Source organism: Bubalus kerabau, chromosome 9, assembly GCF_029407905.1.
Source record: "Bubalus kerabau isolate K-KA32 ecotype Philippines breed swamp buffalo chromosome 9, PCC_UOA_SB_1v2, whole genome shotgun sequence".
In the NCBI taxonomy this organism is placed as follows: domain Eukaryota; kingdom Metazoa; phylum Chordata; class Mammalia; order Artiodactyla; family Bovidae; genus Bubalus; species Bubalus kerabau.
Window position 1 is genome coordinate 110079192 of NC_073632.1, and position 13878 is coordinate 110093069.

Consider the following 13878-nt stretch of genomic DNA (forward strand, 5'->3'; position numbering starts at 1 on the left):
CCATGAACCCCAAGAGGAAGCAAGGCAGAATGAGGGCCAGGGCGGCCTGGGAGCCCCTCTGTCAACCCCCAGCTGTGGGCGCTGCCTGGCTCACCGCGGTCCCTGTGAGGAAAATAGTGCTGCATGAAGATCAGTCTGCTGTTAGAAGTCCCCCGGTGTGCTTTATAAAATGTGTCTCTTGGATGTCACCTCTGTAAACAGTCACTTTCTGTAAAGATAATAATTCTGTTCTGGCCCTCTGGAATCTTTCAGATATGCGATGTATTTTTTGTATTGTTCGATAGGAGGTAGATTTCTGTGATTTAAATGATTAAAGTCATTTATTAAATCATTAAATGATTTAAAAGCATTTCAGTGGAATGGGCATTAGGGTGTGTCTCTCACCCTCTGGGAGGCGTCTGGATGGACCACGTGGGATTCGTCATTTTTCTGTTACCCCTAGAGTCTGATCTTCTGGGGGGATGGGGAGAAAGATGCTAAGTAGGAGACTGTCATCACGCGCTGCGTCTGTCTGAGCCAGGAGATTTAGTAGCTTCAAACTCCGCTCTGAAAAAGCTTGTTTCCGTGTGTGTTCCTTGTTTAGACAGAAAGTTTTGCTTGTGATTAGCATTTTCTTTTTGTTAAGAAATACATGGGAGAATTCCATGGATAGAGGAGCCTGGTGGGCTACAGTCCGTGGGGTCGCAGAATGATTGGGCCCAACGTAGTGACTAAACAGCAAGAAATACACATTGAAATACTAAGCCAGGAAATAGCATTTTTACCATAAAACTTGTATTTTACAATGGAGTTTTTCAAGTGTTTTTTGTCAGATGCCAATAAAAGTCTTGCTTCACTGATGATGAAAGTGCGAGCTCACACTTGCATATTCTGCAGTGACAGTGGCCAGGCACCCCATCCCCACGTGGCCCTTGTCCCGATCTGGCCCCCTCCCACCTCTGGCCGCTTCACCCTGTTCTCGCCCCGGCACCTGCCGCCCGAGCCTGTGTGCCGCTGCCGGCTGCCCGGTGGTCCTGCTTCGGGGGGTCCTTGCCTCGTTCCCCCGGAGCCCTGCCCCGCTGCCTTGTCTCTGTCCTGGTCTCAGAGAAGCTCCCGCTTGGAGGGGAGGCCATTTTCCCTGCTGCCCTGTCACTTCCTGTCTGCCCTGGGTGCCGCCTCAGTGCTGCCTGAGCTGTGCTGAGTGGGCGTCTGTAAGCTCCGTGGGAGCTGGCCTGCTAATCAGCATGCACCCGCGGTCCCTGGAGCCGCGTTGAGTCTGCAGACTGTGCTCAGTACGAGGCCAGGGTGGCAGGAGCAGGCTCTCCCAGCTCGGAGCAGGGGCGGAGCGGGCAGTGTGTGGTTGGGCAGCTGCTGCCCGAGGACAGCACTGCGTGGTTTGGGGGGGGCAGCTGTCCTTCCCCCAGACCTGCAGGGGCGGCCAGCCTCAAATCTGAGGAGTGTGCTCATGTTCAGTAGAGGTGGTCTCCTGGACAGTGGGCCCTGGCTGCCCCTCCCGCCTCCAAGGTGCTCTCGAAAGAAACAGACAGCCGTTCTGTCTGTGGCTCAGCGTGGACACTGGCAGAAGAGAAGCAGGGCTCGAGGTGGCCTGACTGACTGCCCGCTGGCCGTGCCAGGAGAACAGGCATGGAGGACAGTGCTCGCTGGAGGGGCGTGCACCCTGCCGGGCAACGCTCACCCTGCAGGGTCCGGCCCGGGGCTTGCTGGGCCCCACCTGGTCTCTCCCTACGCCTCCACCACCTCAGCTGACACGTGTGCATGCCGGCCCCCGCTGAAGGAAGGGGCCTGTCTGGGGAAGCAGCGCAGAGGAAGGGAGGGCAGCGCCTCCACGGACCATCCACACTGGACCCGGGTCCCTGGCGGGGAGGAAATGAGCAGTGTGGGACAGAGGCTGAGATGAACTGACAAAACGGCTCATCATAGGGGACACAATTCAAAGAACAAAGAAATGGTAAAAACTCGATTGGAGATTTGAGACCATTTGTACCTAAAAAACTGGTGTGGAAAAGGAACAATCAATGATTTTTGATTAAAAGCTTGTTGGGTCAAATCATTCGGCTGAATGATGGGATAACTCCAACAAAAAGAGGAGTAGCCTGAAAGACAAAGAGCTCTTTGCATGTGTAGCAGAGGCGACCAAGGAAGAAGCAGGACGGTCGTGTCCGTCCACAGGGCTGCAGCTGAGGCAGGAGACGTTGGCAGAAGTGTGCTTCTGTTCAGAGACTCGTGAGTGTGTGTGAGTGGGGCCAGGCCCATGGCCACATGGACCCTGATTAGTGTGGAGAAAAGGCTCTGCCGAGATCATTTGAAAGGAGCGAGAATGATTTGCCTGACTGCATGCTGGAAGTAATAGAGCAATGACTGCAAAGTGAGGAGGCAAGGTGAATTTTGAATATAGACTTTCCACCCTGATTGAAAAAAAGGAGCCTTCTGCCTGTAGGAAATAGCTCCCACGGCCAGGTGTGAGTGGGCCTGGAGTCTCGGTCTCGTGCCCCCGGGGTGGTGTGCGCTGCTCCCGGCAGTGGGAGAGGACCTGGGGGCCCGCCCCACCTTGTGGAGCACGCGGTGCCCTTGCCACGGCTTCGCCTCTGCAGATGGTGGCGCTGGGTAAAGTCAGCCTGCTTCCCCAGAAATGGGAAGAAGAGAGGGCCGGGGGGTCCCTGGCCTGCAGCTCAGGGCGGGTGGAGAGGAAGAGGGACGGGGAGCATCAGGATGGCAGAGGTGGGACCCCACCTCGCCTATGGGGCTCGTTTCTGATAGGTTAACCCGAGCTCGTTGTTTCGGCAGTTTATGAAATCTTCAGATTTGATGGTGAAGTTAGTTTTCCTGTGAATGTTAATTTTCAAACACTGAGTTCCTGCAAAGGCCAGTTTGTTTTATCAGTTAGCTACTGGATATGGATACTAACCTTTCTTTTAAGTAGTTTGTAAAACCGAGTGGTAGCTCTTCTAAAATGGGATGTTTTCTTGAATGAGTACCCTTTTCACTTGAAGCATTTAGCATCTCTCTCTCCCTCCTCTCAATCCATGTGGTGTAAATGTTTTTATCTGACTGTAAGTTTAAATTTTTGGTAGGGAGAGTGCTGTGCTGCACCCACCACACTGAGTCTGGTGTTGGGCCTTGATGGCAGGAGCTCCTGCAGCCCCAGCGTGTTGGTGCTTTGGCTGGGAGCACCACCTTCCCCGACTCCGCTTCCCCATCGCACACACCAGGGCCTCTCCTACCCTTTCTCCTGTCTCAAGGCCCAGTTAGAGGAAGTCAGCGTTTGCTCAGTATACCAGTGTGTACTCCCTGCATGCCCTGTTGCAGGGGAAACCAACCAGTATTCCTGTAGATACCGATCGTGCTGGGTGCCAGGCATGCACAGGTCTCTGCAGTCAGTGACGGAGACTGGGAAACACGTCTGTGCTGCTGCATGCTAAGGGCTGCCACAGGGGCGTCCTGCTCCTGGGCCCTGAGACAGCGTCCCGCGGGACCACCAGAAGGATGGAGCTTGAGATGATCTTGGGTTCCCTGGAAACTGGCGGGCTGATGGGGTCTGCCCAGGATGGCCGGACTTGGAGTGAGCAGAAGGCCCCCCTGAGGAATGTGTCCCCGGCAAGGTCACGTGCGCATGCGCGATGCCGGGGGCTGCAGTACCGGGGGGCGGTGGGGCGGGGTTGAAGGCCCTCGTTGAAGCCACCACACAGGTCCGGACCCTGGGCGCCTCCTTCCTGGCTGAGTGCTGGCGGGCGGGTTGCCGGCTACCAGCGCTCAGTGTGCTCCCCTGCGCGGGGCAAGCGCCTGCCTCCTGACCTCACAGGACAGCTGCTGTGTAAGCAGGGTGGCACTTGCAGAGAGCGCGGCAGCATCCTTGGCAAATCCTAAGTACTCAGTAAACATGAAACTGTGATTATTAACTGGGAAGGTAAGAGTCACAGGACGTGGTTGAACTTGGATGTTGAGGGAGAGGAGAAGAGAGGATCTTGGGTGACGGCAGGTGAATTTCCATGCCTCCTCCGTGGCCTGGTTTAGAGGTCACTCCCACCCCGTGAGCTACTCCAGGGGGGCGCGTTCACGGTCTGCCCTTTCCTCAGGTCCCCGTCTGTGGTGCCCTGACGTGGGTTTAACTGGCTTCACCACCACTCGCAGGAGCCCTGGAGTGGTAGCGGAACGAAAACCACCAGGACTGCAAAGTCATGGTGTGCCATAAAGACCCACATCAGATGGGACTGTAACCCCAAAGCACTGGGATTCCCTTCCCAAGAGAAGCACAGGGCGAAAAGCTGTCCGCTCCTAGTGCAGTACAAGCTGAGCTGTCCAGGGCTGGGGCTCAAGCTCAAATTTACAGGGCGAGCCTCTGTATTCAGTCCTGCTGCTAAGGTCTGCATGACGAACCTGAGGATGAAACATCAGAAGTTATCCTGACATTAAAAGGTACTTACTGTAACAAAATACTTTTTCAGATTATACCAAAGTGGTAATTCATGAATTAGATTTTGAATACAAATAAATCACTAGGCTATTGTATTGTTTGATAATCCAATTAATGAAGAGGAGTGAATCATAAACACACTAAAACTATTTAGATTCACTACTGATTTGACATTATTGAAGACCATAGAATACTGTGATATGCCGTTTATGACAAGACCATTAATGAAAAACTGGTGAATGAATATAGTTGAGAGCACTGAAATGCTATAAATTCCAAACTCCTACGTAAAAAAGAACTTGAAAACGGTTTCCAAAAGATGGCAGGTCTCAACACGCATGTCATTTCCAAAATGAATTGTAACTCATCAATGAAACTCTTAAAATACATTAGTAGTTGAAAAAACACTTTGATCAGTCATCCTAGAGTAGAATTATTTTATCATCTCCATAGAGAGAGATTTTAAAAAGTCATTCTGATATGAAGAGGTGATATCAGCAAGTATGCTGTGAAAGTAATGTAGGAAAAATGTGAAAATACGTCAAGCAGTCAATGAAAATATTTTCCTATATTTTGTGATGTTTGTGGTATTCATCAGATTGTTAAATTTTGTAATTTGCTGTGATTTTGTTTCTATTCAGAGTATGTATATTTATAGCTAGTTTTGCATAAGTAATTTCGGTGTCCCTTCGCTAAAAAGGTACTCCCAAACGTTACAGGCCACTAAACAAGGCCCTGCCTTAGTCCGTAGGCTAGGAGTCTTATGAAAACAGTGGAGATGGAAAAACAGTTTAAATCTGTTACCAGGCAGCACTGGTCATTGAGAGGACGTCGGCGTCTGAAACGTGAGCAGATTCGGAAGCTCCGACAGCTGAGGCCCACTGCGAGTTTCCCCGCGAGACTCGGGGTCCTGAGGACCTGTGACGGGGGTCTACGTGTCCGATGCCGCCTGTCTCCTTCTGGGTCCCCGCCAGCCTGCGGGCGGTGGGCGTGCGGCCTGCAGGCGCTCATCAAATGCTGAGCCCAGTGCCCCTCCGGCTCCAGCCTGCTGCAGGGGCTTCACGGCGCGGAGGCCCCCGGCCCGCTGCCGTCCGCCGCTGCCTTGGCCTCTGTCGTTGGATGCCGCGCGTCCTGGTTACAAGCTGCAGACTCAGCCTCTCCCCAACTTAGACAGAGATGCAGTTTCTTAGAAAGACCCAGAGGGGAGAATCACGGGTAAAAGACAGGCAGGAACCTAGGGAGGCAGGTAGAGAAGGGGCCCCAGGTGCTCCCGCAGCACCCCCGACCCAGACGCCAGCCCCAAGCGCCTGGCCCTGGCCCCTCCCACGCGGAGCCCCGGCGGCAGGGCCTCCTGCCCTCCGCCCTGGGCCGGTGTCCAGAGTTCGTGGTGGTAAGCTCAGCAGCCCGCTGGACAAAGGTGAGAGCGTGGCTGGTGGCCGCACAGGCGCTCCTCTCGGACCTGCACTTCCGGTCCTCTTGAGGGGAAAAAGAATGCTCAAACTACCGCACAATTGCACTCATCTCACACGCTAGTAAAGTAATGCTCAAAATTCTCCAAGCTAGGCTTCAGCAATACCTGAACCATGAACTTCCAAATGTTCAAGCTGGTTTTAGAAAAGGCAGAAGAACCAGAGATCAAATTGCCAACATCCGCTGGATCATCGAAAAAGCAAGAGAGTTCCAGAAAAACATCTATTTCTGCTTTATTTTACTGTGACTGTGTGGATCACAATAAACTGTGGGAAATTCTGAAAGAGATGGGCATACCAGACCACCCAACCTGCCTCTTAAGAAGCCTGTATACAGGTCAGGAAGCAACAGTTAGAACTGGACATGAAACAACAGACTGGTTCCAAATAGGAAAAGGAGTACGTCAAGGCTGTATATTATCACCCTGCTTATTTAACTTCTATGCAGAGTACATCATGAGAAACGCTGGGCTGGAAGAAGCACAAGCTGGAATCAAGATTGCTGGGAGAAATCTCAATAACCTCAGATATGCAGATGACACCACCCTTATGGCAGAAAGTGAAGAGGAACTCAAAAGCCTCTTGATGAAAGTGAAAGTGGAGAGTGAAAAAGTTGGCTTAAAGCTCAACATTCAGAAAACTAAGATCATGCCATCTGGTCCTATCACTTCATGGCAAATAGATGGGGAAACAGTGTCAGACTTTATTTTTTTGGGCTCCAAAATCACTGCAGATGGTGATTGCAGCCATGAAATTAAAAGACGCTTACTCCTTGGAAGGAAAGTTATGACCAACCTAGACAGCATATTGAAAAGCAGAGACATTACTTAGCCAACAAAGGTCCGTCTAGTCAAGGCTATGGTTTTTCCAGTGGTCATGTATGGATGTGAAAGTTGGACTGTGAAGAAAGCTGAGCACCGAAGAATTGATGCTATTGAACTGTGGTGTTGGAGAAGACTCTTAAGAGTCCCATGGACTGCAAGGAGATCCAACCAGTCCATTCTAAAGGAGATCAGTCCTGGGTGTTCTTTGGAAGGACTGATGCTAAAACTGAAACTCTTATACTTTGGCCACCTCATGCGAAGAGTTGACTCATTGGAAAGGATTCTGATGCTGGGAGGGATTAGGGGCAGGAGGAGAAGGGGACGACAGAGGATGAGATGGCTGGATGGCATCACCGACTCAATGGACATGAATTTGGGTGAACTCCGGGAGTTGGTGATGGACAGGAAGGCCTGATGTGCTGCGATTCATGGGGTCGCAAAGAGTCGGACACAACTGAGCAACTGAACTGAAGTGAACAACTGAGGGGAGAATGCCCCGCCTTACCATGTGTCAGCTGATTCTGTGCTGCGCCCGGATCAGTAAGTTGATGATGTAATATCTTGTGTCTAAGCCCATTGCAGGTTGATTTTTCACTGATGTTAAGTCCACCGTGGCCCTGGGTGGCCATCTCCCGTGGGGCAGGTCAGCCCGGCTTCCAGGCACCCAGTAGTGGGTCCGCTCCTCGGTGGCTGCAGGCTGCTGGCGGCTCTGTCTTGGCTCGGTGCCTCAGCAGGTGTCCTGCACCCACCCACGCCGCAGCACCCACAGCATCTCCTGTTGACCGGACCCCACTGGGGACCTGCTGGACTGCAGGGGGACTGAAGGCACTTCTCTGCATGCAGGGGTGGGGGTTGGGGGCTGAGCCAGAAACACTGCTGAGAACTCAGTCGGTCACCACCCTGGGCACTTAGCACAAGGGACCACCGCAGTCTGTAAAAAGTGGCCCTTGCGTGACCAAATTGGATGTTAATGGATTCAAGTCCTTTATCAGGTATTTTGCAAATATTTTCTCCCCACTTGTGGCTTGCCGTTTTATTCTATGAGTCTTTCTCAGAAAAGATGTTTTAAATTTGAATTAAGTTCAGATTATGAGATTTTTCTTTTATTTGTATGGGTTGTGCTTTTGGTTTTATATCTAAAGACTCATCACCAAACGCAACGTTCATCTAGATTTTTCTCCAGTTTTTCTTTACACGATTTGAGATCCTGCGATTTACATGTAGCTCTGTGATGCGTTTTGAGCTTATTTTTATGAAAGGTGTGAGATCTGTGGCTAGATTTACCTGTTTACGTGTGGCTGTTTAGTGGTTCAGCACCATTGGAGAAAGAACTGCCCCTTCTACACTGAATTGCCTTTATTCCTTCGTCAGAAATCAGATTGTATTAAACTTGTATTAAACTTTATAAAGAACCCTCCCCTAAAGTCTCTCTGCCAGCAAGACTGTTCAGTACATATCAGAGAAATTTAAGGAACAATAGATGTATTCTCATTTGTTTTTACCTTGCCTCTTAAAAAAATAACCTGCATTGGGAACTGTTACTAAAATAACTGCAATTCATAGTAGCAGTTGTTTGTGACCACAACCTTCTCGGTTCTCACAGAGGGTTCTCCCAGGAGACATAAGCTCCGTAAGGCAGGTACTTTTTCTCACTGCTGTGTCCTTCCGTCAGAGACAACCGTTCTCTGTGTGATGCACCCAGCAGCTCGGGGGAAATGGCACATTCCTCCCTTACAGGTAAGACTGTGTAAGTTGCAGAGTGGGACCTCAGCCTTTCAGACAAGACGTGCAGAATGTATGGCTTCTATACACCAGCAGAACCGGGGTGTACTTCAGAGAGCAGGTTGTGCAGACTGAGAAGTGGGACTGCTCGCTGCGGACAGGTCAGGTAGTAACTTTGCACTGAAGGTTTGGTTGAACTCTGTGTAGTGGCCTAGCCGGGACTCTGAGGGGCCAGGGCAGGAGTGGACACACCCGCAGTCTTTCCACACCCATGTCTGCGGGGCTCTGAGGGGCCAGGGCGGGAGTGGACACGCCCGCAGTCTTTCCACACCCATGTCTGCGGGGCTCTGAGGGGCCAGGGCGGGAGTGGACACGCCCGCAGTCTTTCCACACCCATGTCTGCGGGGCTCTGAGGGGCCAGGGCGGGAGTGGACACGCCCGCAGTCTTTCCACACCCATGTCTGCCATGTCGTCCTGGAAGTGCACGTGTGTTTCCTGGGCAGGGACCAATGGTTTCTGAGGACAGTTACCAGCTTGGTTTCCTTTATTCTAGCTCTCCTCTTCCTGCATTGGTGTGCTCAGGGCCAAATTGCCATCACCAAACCCATTTTGGGGGGCTGTATTGTAGGTGAAGTGAAGTACAAGTTGCTCAGTCATGTCCAACTCTTTGCAACACCATGGACTATACAATCCGTGGGATTCTCTAGACCGGAATACTGGAGTGGGTATCCATTCCCTTCTCCAGGGGCTCTTCCCAACTCAGGGGTCGAACCCAGGTGTCCCACATTGCAGGCGGATTCTTTACTAGCTGAGCCACCAGGGAAGCCCTATCGTCTGTGGAGTTTTCCTGCCTGATTCTACTAGTATTTTATATATATATTTTGTTGTTTTCAGAAGCTGTATTTGACCCTTTAAACCCTTAGGACCAAACTGCGCTTAAATTTTTCTAAGGAGAAGGTAGACAGCCGTCCAGATTTTTGCAGCATTGCATCTTTGGCCCCCTTTCTTAAAAAAGATATAGGTTCAGTTTAATTAACACCGACTTTTTAATTGTGCAAAAATGTACCTCTGCTTTTTTTTTTTAAAGCAAATAAAAGGAAAAATATGGCATCATTCCAGTAATCAAATGCCAATAAAATGGCAACAGTGCAAAGAGCTAAGCAAATCTAAAATACATCAGATTCATAATTAGAATATCATGAAATAATTTTAGCGAGAAAAAGCTTAATAATAGGTAAAGGAAATCAAATGACTGTGTGAACTGTAATTAATCTTACAAACTTTCCAATATCATAATTGCTTGTTTTTGAATAACTAAATGTAAGCCTCATTTTTTAAATTAAATGCCTACTCAGCAAAACTAATTGGAACAAATACATTTATGCAAATTTACATCCTAGAATACCAGAAAAAACAGGAGATGTCAGTCAAGGATGAGTAAGAAAGTTCTGTTCTTTCTCGTCATCTGTGTGATCAGGTGGAAAGGACATGCTTTTCTCCTTGCTTTTCCCAAGCCACTGCTTCCTGCCTCCTCAGGAACCCTAATCTCTTTTTCTAAATCTTTAGGGGACAACCTGAAGAATTCTCCAATTCCTTTTTGCCACTCGGGAGTTGTAGGTGAGAAACCCCCCAAATGAGGATCTGCATGCTTTATGAACATGGACCTCTCCCCTGAGAGAGGGAAAGGAATTTGATTCCCTCAATATAAATAAATTCTCAGGAAGAAAGGGGGAAAGACTCCTGAGTTCTTGTTCTTTGGAATGTAATTAAATGTCTCCAGGAGGAGAGACCCCTGGAATATCTTCATGGCTCCTGGGTCTCAAACTCTTTTGAAATATAAGCACAGACCACAAGAAAGGCAAATCTCTATGCATTAACTTCTAAGGCACTTTGTCCAAGGTCCCAGTAAAAATTGTTCAGAGAGCCCTAACCATGCAAAATAGAAAAATATTTTCTCTGAAGCCTACAGTCTGATGCCCAGTCACTGGCATAACTCAGCCAAGAAGAAGCTGGCAAGCAGTGGGCTGGAACAGCTGAGACAAACTTTGGGCCAGAGGAAGGGTGGGGTGTGCACCTCAGGCCAGAACACGCCGTAATGCAGGTCCTGGCCCTCCCCGGGGTCGGGACGCTTACACACCGTGCACGTCAGCCATCCACTCACGGAGCTGCACCACCGCCACCATGATCAGCTCAGAAACATTTCCATCCCCGCCAAAAAGACCCTCACACCCACTGGCAGTCATGTGCCCTTTTACGCACCCCTCCAGCCTTCCCCCAAGACAACTCACTTCCTGTCTCTAGAGTTGCCTACTCTGGGCCTTTTTTTTTAATAAGTGGAATTAAACAATATGTTAATTTTTTGTGTGCGTGATTGACTCATTTCACTTAGCATAATGTTCTCAAGGTTTGTCCATGTGGTAGCATCTACCTACCTTCTTTTTATTGTGAAATAATATTCTGCTGTATGGATAGATGGATATACCATGTCTGATATGTTAGTTTGTAAGTTGATGGACATTTGAGTTGTTCCCACTTGTGGCTGTTACGAATAATACCGCTAGGAGTATTCACACACTATGCACACGCAAGTTTTCGTGAGGACATATGTTTTCTCCTGAGGACATACGTGGAAGTGGAATTTCTGGGTCGTATAATAAGCCCACGCTTCGTATTTTGAGGAACTGCTAAACTGTATTCTAAGTAGCTGCACCGTTTGACGTCCCTGCCAGTGGTTTCTCCACATGCTCTCCAGCGCTCATCAGTATCTCTCCGTCTAAACGTAGCCGCTCGGGTGGACGCGGGGCCGTCCTGCACTGTGGTTTGGGCTCGCGTTCGGAGCGTGGCCCGTGCCCCCCTAGGAAGGTGTGTCCTGCTGCCGCTGTGCCTCCGTCCTTTAGGGCTAGTTGGTTAATGGTGCTGTTCAGGTTTTTTGTTCCCTTGATCTTAGGTTTTCTGTCCATTACTGGAAACAGGGTCTTGAAATCTCCAGCTATCACTGTTTAGTTATCCGTTTCTTCCTTCCGTTCTCTCATTCGGTCCAATCGCCTGTGAGCCAGAATTCTTCTGTGAGGTGGTTGTACATCTTCCGGAATGGATGCCCTTTCATCATAAAATGTCCTTCATCTCTTGCACTTTGTCTTTGTTTGTTTTAAAATCATTTTGCCTGATACCAGTATAAACTTTCTTGTTCTTATGGCTGTTTGCATGATATACCTTTTCCTTTCAGCCTGTTTGTATCTCTGAATCTAAGTAACCTCTAACTTTTGCTTGAGTTATTTAATCCGTTCACATTTAGTATTATGATATAATTTGATTTATGGCTACAAGTTGCCCTTTTTTGTTTTTTATATGTCACGAGCTTTTTGTTTTTCTGTTCTTTCTTTTGCTTTCTCTTGCATCAAGTGATTCTTTCCTAGTATAATAATTTAACTCCTTGTTTGCTCACTGTGTGTGTGGGTGTCTTTTCCACACACGTCACTATGTGAGTCTCAGGTGATCAGCATGATGGTTTGATTTATGTCATGTATCATAGAATAATGATTACCACAGTAGATTTAGGAAACATCCATCCTCTTATATAGATACAATAAAAAGAAAATTCTTCCTGTGATGAATTACTCTTAGGATCTACCCAACAACCTTCCTATGCATTGTCAGTATCTTTTGAAAGTTATTTTCTTAAGTGGTTGCTCTAGGGCTTAAATGTACTTCTTAACTTATAAGCTTCTTTTTTGGGTTTATCCTAAATTATTTCCATTGAGATAGCTCTCCTGTATAGTTTTATTACCTCCCCCCTTGTTTTTGTTCTGTTACTGTTATTACCTCTGTGCCTGTTACAAATCCAAGAATTACCTATTATAATTTTTACTTTATATCATTTTATGTCTTTTAGATCACCCATGGCCATAAAGTGAGGTGGGGATTCAGAAAAAGCATATGAACAGGGAGCTGTGCCTCTGAGTGGACAGAGTCCCCGGAACTGTTGCTAGAGGGGGCTCTACGAGCTTCCGCTGGGCGACTCTGCAGCGAACGGCACCGCTGCCCGCCTCTGCTAGCCGGCAGCGTGTCCTGCTCAGCCCGTTCGTTACCAGGCGCTTGTTCCGGGGCAGTGTCGCAGAATGGCTCAGGGCGCGCTAGCTTCTGCTGAGCTGACACGGTCACACACTGTGCTCTGTACTTAGTTCTCACAACTCGGACTCCTCCACTCAAATTTAAATATAGCGTAGGTGGCAACCTTGTATAGCTGTCTGTGATTGTTCAAGAAACCATGAAATGTCCAAAATATGATGAAGTGGTCTGGGGCGTGTGCTGCAAAGGCTCGGAGCAGGCGGCAGCGTTGAAACAGAGAGTTGGGTGGTGAGGAGACTTTTGGAGCTTGGTCCCTTGCTCCCTACGCCTCTGGACACATGTTTCTACAGGAAGATGAATGCCAACCCTCTGACCTGTGATGGTTTTGAAATGTCTTTCATGAGTGGAAGCTTCAGTAATTTTATTTGGTTGTACTCTGTATCAGTGGGCTGAGGAGGGGGCAGTGGAAAGCCGCTTCCCCCACCCCCCCTAATATACAATCAAGTTCTGAAATTTGAACAATTTTCCTTTAACACCTCCCTTGTGGGGAGCTGCTGGCCTGGACGCCTCTGTTGTTGGGGTCAGCATGCTGCCCAGAAGGTGTAACCACCCGGCACAGGAAAGCCACGCTTTGTAAAGAAAGCAGAGGGGCCATCTCTGCCATCAGCTGACGTGCTCTGAGGGCACATCAGGGGTGCACACTAGCCTAGCGAGTCTTGCTCAGAGTTACTGAGAAGAATTACTGAAATCAATGTGTTAAAAGCAGGCTTCTGCTTAAAAAGCCCACCCACCTAAACCTGAGTCGCGTTTTCCTGTTCGTGTCTGTGTGATAAGCAGCACTGTCTGTGTGATACGCCGGCAGCGGCACCCAGTCAAACTGGGTCACTCACCCATTGTGCGTTTTGAAGTCTTACCGCTGGAGCAGGAGGTCTGCCGCTATTTCCATTTCTTTGAAAAAGGTAAAAACAATTGCCATGGGCTTATAAAAATATTTGGCAATGGATCTCCTCAGAAACAGCAGAGAACGTGTAAAAAAATTTTTTTTTCTGAGCAAATGGAGGATGCAGAAAACTTGGAAATAGAGTGTTAAAGCAAACATTATTTCTGCTTATTTACAAACATTATTTTGCAAAATTTAAAAGTCTGTAAAATGGCCAACTTTCTAAGAACAGAGAAATACATATCCAGTTGATTCATTGTGGTCAAGTAAGGGGGAGCAGGGGAGAGACGAGGGAGAAAGTGGAAAGAGAAGCGGGTCAGGAGAAGGTGTGAAGAGGAGAGGGAGGGGGCAGGGCAGGGAGGGCGAGGGCTGGGAGGGCTGGACGTCGGGGGGCGGTGACTGCACGGTGGAAGAGCTGTGCTCACTGTGCCGCTGGCCTCTGGC